General features: G+C 37.3%; 2 pseudogenes; both read left to right on the top strand.

Annotated features, from left to right (window-relative positions):
- Positions 1-3,390, top strand: LOC139881135 (uncharacterized; annotated as a pseudogene).
- A 934-nt stretch (positions 3,391-4,324) lies between these two features.
- Positions 4,325-7,876, top strand: LOC139881136 (uncharacterized; annotated as a pseudogene).
- The last annotated feature ends 560 nt before the right edge of the window (positions 7,877-8,436 follow it).

An 8,436-nucleotide genomic window follows, 5' to 3' on the forward strand; every position in this document is an offset into this window, starting at 1 on the left:
ATGAAATCCATCCAAACATATTTGTGCACTCTGCTTGCCCTAAGTTATATCTTCTTTTTAACTAACAATAGTACGGCAGCAACAACGTCACTAGACTTGGAAGCCAAGGCTCTTCTTGAAAGTGGTTGGTGGCCTGGCGAGATATACAACGATACCTCCATCCATTGTTCTTGGCCTGGTATTACGTGCAACGTCCATGGAAGTATCACTCGGATCGTCACTTCATATGTTGAATTCCGAATTCAAAGTGATATTAAAGATCTCAACATTTCTTCCTTTCCGAATCTTGTCGATTTAAGTCTCAGAGGGACAGATCTTCATGATCTTTATGGGAGTATTCCGCTTCAAATATGCAAACTTTCAAATCTCGAGCGTCTTTATCTTGACGACAATTCTCTATCTGGTAAGCTGCCTTATTGTCTAGGTAACCTCACCAAATTAATCAAACTTGATATCAGTAGTAATAATCTCAGTGGTCCAATTCCCTCTTCAATTGGTCAATTGACAAGTTTATCTACTCTAGATTTGTCTAGTAACAAGTTGAGTGGAACAATTCCTTCTTCATTTGGTAAACTAACTAGTTTGTCTAGTTTAGATTTGCCAAGAAACAAATTGAGTGGTGCAATTCCTCCTTCATTTTCTCAATTAACCAGTTTAGCTAGCTTAGATTTGTCTAGTAACGAGTTGAGTGGTGCAATTCTTGATGCATTCGGTAAGTTGACCAATTTGACTAGTCTAGATTTTTCTAATAACAAGTTGACTAGTGCAATTCCTTCTTCCTTTGGTCAATTAACAAGTTTATCTACTCTAGATTTGTCTAGTAACAAGTTGAGTGGTACAATTCCTTCTTCATTTGGTAAATTAACTAGTTTGTATAGTTTACAGTTGTCTAGTAACGAGTTGAGTGGTGCAATTCTTGATGCATTCGGTAAGTTGACTAATTTGGAGGTTTTGTTCCTTAACCATAATCGACTCAGAGGCTCCATACCTAGATCAATAGCAGATATGACAAATCTGACAGAATTAGATCTCAGTCATAACTTCGTTAGGGGAGGGATACCTTTGGAGCTTGCAAACATGAAAGTGACTTGGCATGGAATATACCCAGAACCTTTCTTTATGGATATCAGCTACAACAATCTTTCTGGCACGATACCGTGTCCTTTTAAACATACTAGTCACATTTTGATTAATTTCACCAACAATCCTTTGATGCAAGGATTTCCCGAGGAATGCAATTCTTCTTCATCAGATTTGGCAATGGAAAAAAAGGCTCTTATTGAAAGTGGTGGATGGAAGGACCTCGGATATTACATGACTTTCAATATGAGCCTCGTGTGGAATGAAGATCCTTGTGGTTGGGTCGGGATTAGCTGCAATATTGCTGGAAGCATCACTAAAATTTGCGCGTATCCGAGTGGCAGTGATATAAGAGAACTCAACTATTCTTCCTTTCCAAATCTTGTCAATTTAACTCTCTCGGAGCAAGCTCTTCGTGGAAACATTTCAGTTCAGATATGTACACTGTCAAAGCTAAAATATCTTGATCTCTCTGTGAATTATCTATCGGGTGAGCTACCTTATTGCCTAAGTAACCTCACCGGATTAGTCGTACTTGACCTGTCCCGTAATAATCTCCATGGTCCCATCCCTTTCTCCTTTAGTCAACTGAGAAACCTGAATTCTCTTCTACTTCAAAACAACAATCTTAGTGGTTCGATTCCTCAACAGATAGGAAAGCTAAATAATTTAGTCACCCTAGATTTGAGTAGTAACAATCTGAGTGGACTAATTCCTCCCTCACTTTGTGATTTAAGAAATTTGACTAAATTAGATTTGTCTGATAACAATCTCAATGGTCAAATCCCTTCTAATATTGGCCTTTTTCTGAACATGGTCACCCTGCTTCTTGACCACAATCAAATTAATGGTCCTTTGCCAAGATCAATACAATACATGAGATGTCTAGAATATTTTGATATCAGCCACAACTTCATTAGTGGAGAGATACCTCCAGAGCTTGCAAACATGGATTGGGCAGACTTACCTGTCCTCTTTTTGGATCTCAGCCACAACAATCTTTCTGGCTCGGTTTCATGTTCTCTTCAAACTATTAATCACATGACGATTAAATTCTCCGGAAATCCTTTGATGGAAGGAATTCCTGGGAATTGTGTTGACAGTGCTGGCAACCTAGCACCCTCTGAGACAAGGTCAAGAAAGAAAAGCGGAAATATTTACATCAAAACAATTCTTCCCATCGCGATTTTCATTGTCCTTCTATTCGGAAGTTTTTTACTATATCGTTACCATGATCAGGCCAAAAAGATATCATCAAACAGTAGAACAACAAAAACTGGGATATTTTCTCCATTTGGAACTTTGATGGAAACATTGCTTATGGTGATATGATAGCGGCGACGGAGGACTTTGACATTCGGTATTGTATAGGAACTGGCGGTTATGGTAGCGTCTATAGAGCAAAACTTCCCGACGAAAAAGTCGTTGCGTTGAAGAAGCTTCATCGGCTAGAAGCAGAGGAACCAGAATTTGACAAAAGTTTCAAAAATGAAGTGAAGATTTTGACAGAGATTAAACATAGAAACATTGTGAAGCTTTACGGGTTTTGTCTGCACAACCGCTGCATGTTTCTGATTTACGAATATATGGAAAGAGGAAGTTTGTTTTATTTCCTGAGAAACGATGTTGATGCCAGGGTACTAAATTGGATAAAGAGGGTGAATGTGGTGAAAGCAGTAGCACATGGTTTATCTTACTTGCACCATGATCACGATTTGCCAATTGCTCATAGAGATATCTCAACTAACAATATTCTATTGAACTCGGAGTTAGAAGCTTTTGTAGCTGATTTTGGCATTGCTAAACTCCTCGATCCATCTTCGTCTAATCGGACTATGCACGCTGGTACGTATGGATACATTGCTCCAGGTTTGTAACTTTTTTTCTATTTAATCATATTAAATTTTAATTCAAAAGAATAAAGATTTTTTCTTGATATGATTAAACTTACTTGAAGAGTTAGCATTTACAATGGTTGTCACGGAAAAGTGCGACGTCTATAGCTTTGGGATTGTGGCATTCGAAACATTGTTGGGAAACCATCCTGGAGATCTTATTACAGTGATGCCTACTTCTTCAGCATCAAATATAATGTTGAAAGATATATTGGATTCCCGGTTGGAAACTCCTACAAAGCCACAGGATATTAAGGATATTGTTCTTATTTTAACTTTGGCGCTTAAGTGCATACAAGGAGATCCAAAATCTCGTCCAACGATGAAAGAAGTGTCTCGCAAGCTATCCACTCAACAGCCATGCACATGCCCTCCTTTACAGACAATATCTCTTTCGCAACTCATGAATTTGTAAGATGTTTTCCCCCTAGCAATCCATTACATGCATTCTGATTCGAGAGGTTTTAGGAAGATTAGAGAGGAACTCTCACGGAATCAGATTAGAAGTTGTTTAATCTTGTTAGATGGTGATTTACTAGTTCTGAGCTGAAGTTAGTGACAGAATGAAGTTTTCAATTTAAGCAGAAAGTTTTGTGTATCATTTGGCAATTTGTAATTGTAGAATCAGAGATGCAAACTTTGATTTGTCTCTTTTCAATTTCTTGACAGCTCACCAGATTCCAGATTGATGCAAATAAGATCATGCCAAATCAATTTATTGTTTGGTCCATAAAAAACCAGAATTAACATCATCACCCATGAGTCCATGACACAGATTCAGGTCACCATTGGTGTACTCAGAAAGCAAAATTGCCATCACCCGCGAATTAGGAAAGGAATAAAATCGTCTTCCCATCCACAAAAATAAACAGTCGTGATTAATTTGAAAATTGAGTTATGTTATGTGGTATTAAACCCTAATTTCCATGAACATCCCAATCCCAAAGGGGTATGTTGAATAGGTTAAAATTAATAAATTTCGAGAGTACACATCGATTCGATTCTTCTAGAGTTTGGGGATTTAACAGTTTCATCCTACTCCCCGAGTTGTAGGCTTGTTAAGATCATCCCGTGTTGTAGGATTGTTTAAGAGCTCTCGAATTGTAGGCATATTAAAATCTTCCCGAGTTCTAGGCTTGTTTAAGACCTTCCAGATTCTCGAATTGTAGGCTTGTTAATAATTTCCCGAGTTGTAGGCTTGTTTAGATCTTCCTGACTTGTAGCCTTGTTCCACTTCTTACCGACTACCACTTTTCTTAGAATTTCTCTGTATTTTTTGAAAACGTGTTTGAATTTTAAGGCTCGGTTTTGTTTCGAAGCTCCCTGCGTTGCCAAAATGTCTATTCAGAATGAGGTTCGCAATGTAACCTGCTATTCCGCCTATGTAAACACACAAAGCCAAAACAAATATTTGTTGATCATGTCGAATTGTCATATTCCTTGAAGCAAGCTTTCATGTTTACCAGGGTCGCTCATGAATTTTGCAGAATAAATAGGGATAAAGGAAAACGCAATACAGGGCCGACCATATCCATATTGGCTATCCTCTGTTATCGGCATCATCATTATTATGCTCCATTAATCGAAAACTTATTTGTGATTGCAACAATTCTTTTTTTCGTGAACATCTCTTTCACACATCGTTTCGATAGGCTTGTTATTTCAGAAAGAGTTATAGTTCTAGAGAAAAAATTGTCTAGGAATGAGCTGTTGCAGCATGATTCACGAAATCGTTGGAAATCATGATTCACGAAATTTAGCCGATTAAGAATCATTAATTCATCAGTTCCATCCAACCATACTTGTGCACAAGCTTTGCCTTTTGGTATGACCTGTTATTTTTAAAGTATTAACAATATCGCGGCAACAACAGCATCACTAGACATGGAAGCGAATGCTCTTCTCGAGAGTGGCTGGTGGGGTGACTACTCGAACAATATATCCAATCGTTGTATCTGGCCTGGTATTTCTTGCAACAGCCACGGAAGTATCACTCAGATTATGGACCCAACAGATAAACATTTCCAGAGAAGCCGGAGCGATATTGGAGATCTGAACTTTTCTTCCTTTCCATACCTTGTCATTTTACGTCTCTCAGCGCAATGGAGCTCCAATATTACTTTATGCCCTCTAAATCTTCCTCTCCTTTGAGTAAATAGCACGCGGAGAACCCATTTCCGCAGAAATGTACAATTTTACTTTACGTTTTTGTGATTAATTGGGAAATTGAATTCCTTGGGTAGTCAACACATGCATCCAAAACAAATCGATTTAATTATTTTCCCAAATTTCTAGTAGCCCAATTATTTAAAGACATGTAAACAGCTTTAACCCCCATGTATTCAATCAAGAGTTCCTTCCAAACATATTTGTGCTCATTTTGGTATGTTTCGTTTATGTTCTTTATAACTATTAATAATATCTCGGCGGCAACATCATCGTCGCTAGACATGGAATCGACGGCTCTTGTTGAAAGTGGGTGGTGGAAAGACTACTCAAACCTTACCTCCAACGGTTGTAGTTGGCCTGGAATTACTTGCAACGGCTATGGAAGCATCATTCAGATTGAGATTACATTCCTGCTAAAGGGAAATGATATCAGTGATCTGAACTTCTCTTTCTTTCCAAAGCTAGTCTATTTAAGTATCTATGGGAGTTATCTATCCGGTAAGTTACCTAATTGTCTTGGCAACCTCACAAAATTAGTCCATCTCGACTTATCCTATAATATGCTCAGTGGTCCAATCCCTTCATTTTTATGTAGATTGACAAAACTAACATATCTTAGCATGTACGGTAACAATCTCAGTGGTTCAATCCCTCACGAGATAGGAAACTTACAAAACCTAGAAACCATAGATTTGTCTCATAACAAGTTGAGTGGTGCAATTCCATCTTCCATTGGTCAATTGGTCAAATTGCAATATTTATCTTTGTCTGGTAACAACTTAAGTAGTGCAATTCCGTCTTCAATTGGTGAATTCAAATATTTGACTAGTTTAGCTTTGTCTAATAACAATTTAAGTAGTGAAATTCCGTCTTCAATTGGTGAATTAAGATATTTAACTAGTTTAGATTTCTCTAATAACAGTTTAAGTAGTGCAATTCCGTCTTCAATTGGTAAATTAAGATATAATTTGACTATATTAGATTTGTCTAATAACAAATTAAGCAGTCCAATTCTTTCTTCAATTGGTGACTTGACCAACTTGACCTTTTTAGCATTGTACAACAACTTAAGTAGCCAAATTCCATCTTCAATTGTTCGATTAATCAATTTGAAGTCACTATATGTTTCAATAATAAGATAATCGGTAAAATTCCTTTTAATATTAGCCATTTGTCGAGCATGGAGTCGCTTTTCCTAGACCATAATCAAATTACTGGCTCCATACCTAGATCAATAGTAAATATGACAAGTTTAGGATATTTAGATCTCAGCCATAACTTCATCAGTGGAGAGATACCCCCAGAGCTTGGATATATGGATTGGGGATCATCAGGTTTTGTGGATCTCAGTTACAACAATCTTTCTGGCCCGGTTTTGTGTCGTCTTCAAAATACTTACAACTCAACTTATTTCTCTGGAAATCCTTTAGTTGAAGCTGAGGAATGTGAAGCCAAACCAGATCCAAGAGAAAAGAGTGGAGACATTTATATTATAACAGTGGTCATCATCATGCTTTTCATTTTTTTTCTTCTATACGGAGTTTTGCTATATCATTGCGGTGGGGACAAGAAGACATCATCAAAGATAGAGCCTACAAAAAATGGAGATATTTTCTCTATATGAAATTATGATGGAAAGATAGCTTATGATGATATTATTGCATCAACCGACGACTTTGATATTCGGTATTGTATAGGAACTGGCGGTTACGGTAGCGTCTATAGAGCACAACTACCCAACGGTAAAGTCGTTGCGTTGAAGAAGCTTCATCGGCTCGAAGCAGAGGAACCAGCGTTCGACAAGAGTTTCAGAAATGAGGCGAAGATATTAGCAGAGGTGAAACATCGAAACATTGTAAAGCTTTACGGGTTTTGTCTGCGTAATCGCTGCATGTTCTTGATTTACGAATATATGGAAAGGGGAAGCTTGTTTTATGTCCTAAGAAATGATTCTGACGCCATGGAACTGAATTGGACGAAGAGGGTTGACGTGGTCAAAGCAATTGCACGGGCGTTATCTTACTTGCATCATGATCATGGCATGCCAATTGTTCATCGAGATATATCGAGCAACAATATTCTGTTAAACCTGGAATTGGAGGCATCTGTATCTGATTTTGGGACTGCAAGGCTCCTCGATCCATCTTCGTCTAACCAAACCATACGTGCAGGCACATATGGGTACATTGCGCCTGGTGCGTAACAGAAATGTTTATCATTACCTCCGTCCAAAATACTTCTCAATTTTAATTTACTAGCATTTTGCAAAGAAACTTTGATAAATATATTGGGACGGAGGTAGTATATGAGCTTTAATTTTAGTCTATTTAGTCCTGTTGATGTCTAATTTTAAGAAATTTGAAATGAACTTTGCAGAGCTAGCATTTACAATGACGGTCACAGAAAAGTGCGACGTTTATAGCTTTGGTGTGGTGGCATTGGAAACGTTGATGGGAAAACATCCTGGAGAGCTTATTGCATTATTGCCGACCTCGTCATTTTTAAAAGTAATGTTGAAGGACATTTTGGATAGTCGCCTGGAACTTCCAGAAAAACCAAATGTTATCAAGGATATTGTACGGATTGCAACTTTGGCACTTATGTGCATACAAGCCGATCCAAGGTCTTGCCCAGCGATGAAAGATGTTTCTCACGAACTTTCTATTCTAAGTCCATGCCCCCCTCTTCGTACGATCTCTCTTTTTCAACTCAGGAATCAAGGCTTTTCTTAAAAGATTGCCTGAAAATTGTCTCTTTTAATTTATTATTGGGTTATAATTGGGATTTTGTTTTGAGTAGATTTTAGGAAGTGGCATGAATTCTAAAAATGCAATATTTAATATTTTATTTTATTTGAAGTAAGGCAATACTAAAATTACCAAGTATAAAAGGGTTCTTAATTAAGAATGAGTACATTCCAAATCTATTGCTTTAACCAAAAGACAATTAATAAGGTTTCCTATTTAAACTTTTCAATTGTTTCCCATTTAGACACATAATAATTACAATCTCCGTCCGAAAATATATGTATCTTTACCTATATAAACACAGTATTAGAGAAACCATATATATATGTGTGTATGAGCAACGCGTAACCATAAACATAGAATTAGAATTTCATTCTTCTATATATATAATTCTCTTTTAAGTTTTAATTACCAGCTCCCTAAAGCCGATCTTCTACATCGATCAATGGCTACATCGTCCAAGTTTGCAGCTTCGTTTATCTTACTCCTATTCCTCTCTCTCACAAGTAAGCATCGATCACCATCTTTGAATTCGTCACAATTAC

The sequence above is a fragment of the Rutidosis leptorrhynchoides genome, unplaced genomic scaffold (genome assembly GCF_046630445.1).
Source record: "Rutidosis leptorrhynchoides isolate AG116_Rl617_1_P2 unplaced genomic scaffold, CSIRO_AGI_Rlap_v1 contig117, whole genome shotgun sequence".
Lineage (NCBI taxonomy): Eukaryota > Viridiplantae > Streptophyta > Magnoliopsida > Asterales > Asteraceae > Rutidosis > Rutidosis leptorrhynchoides.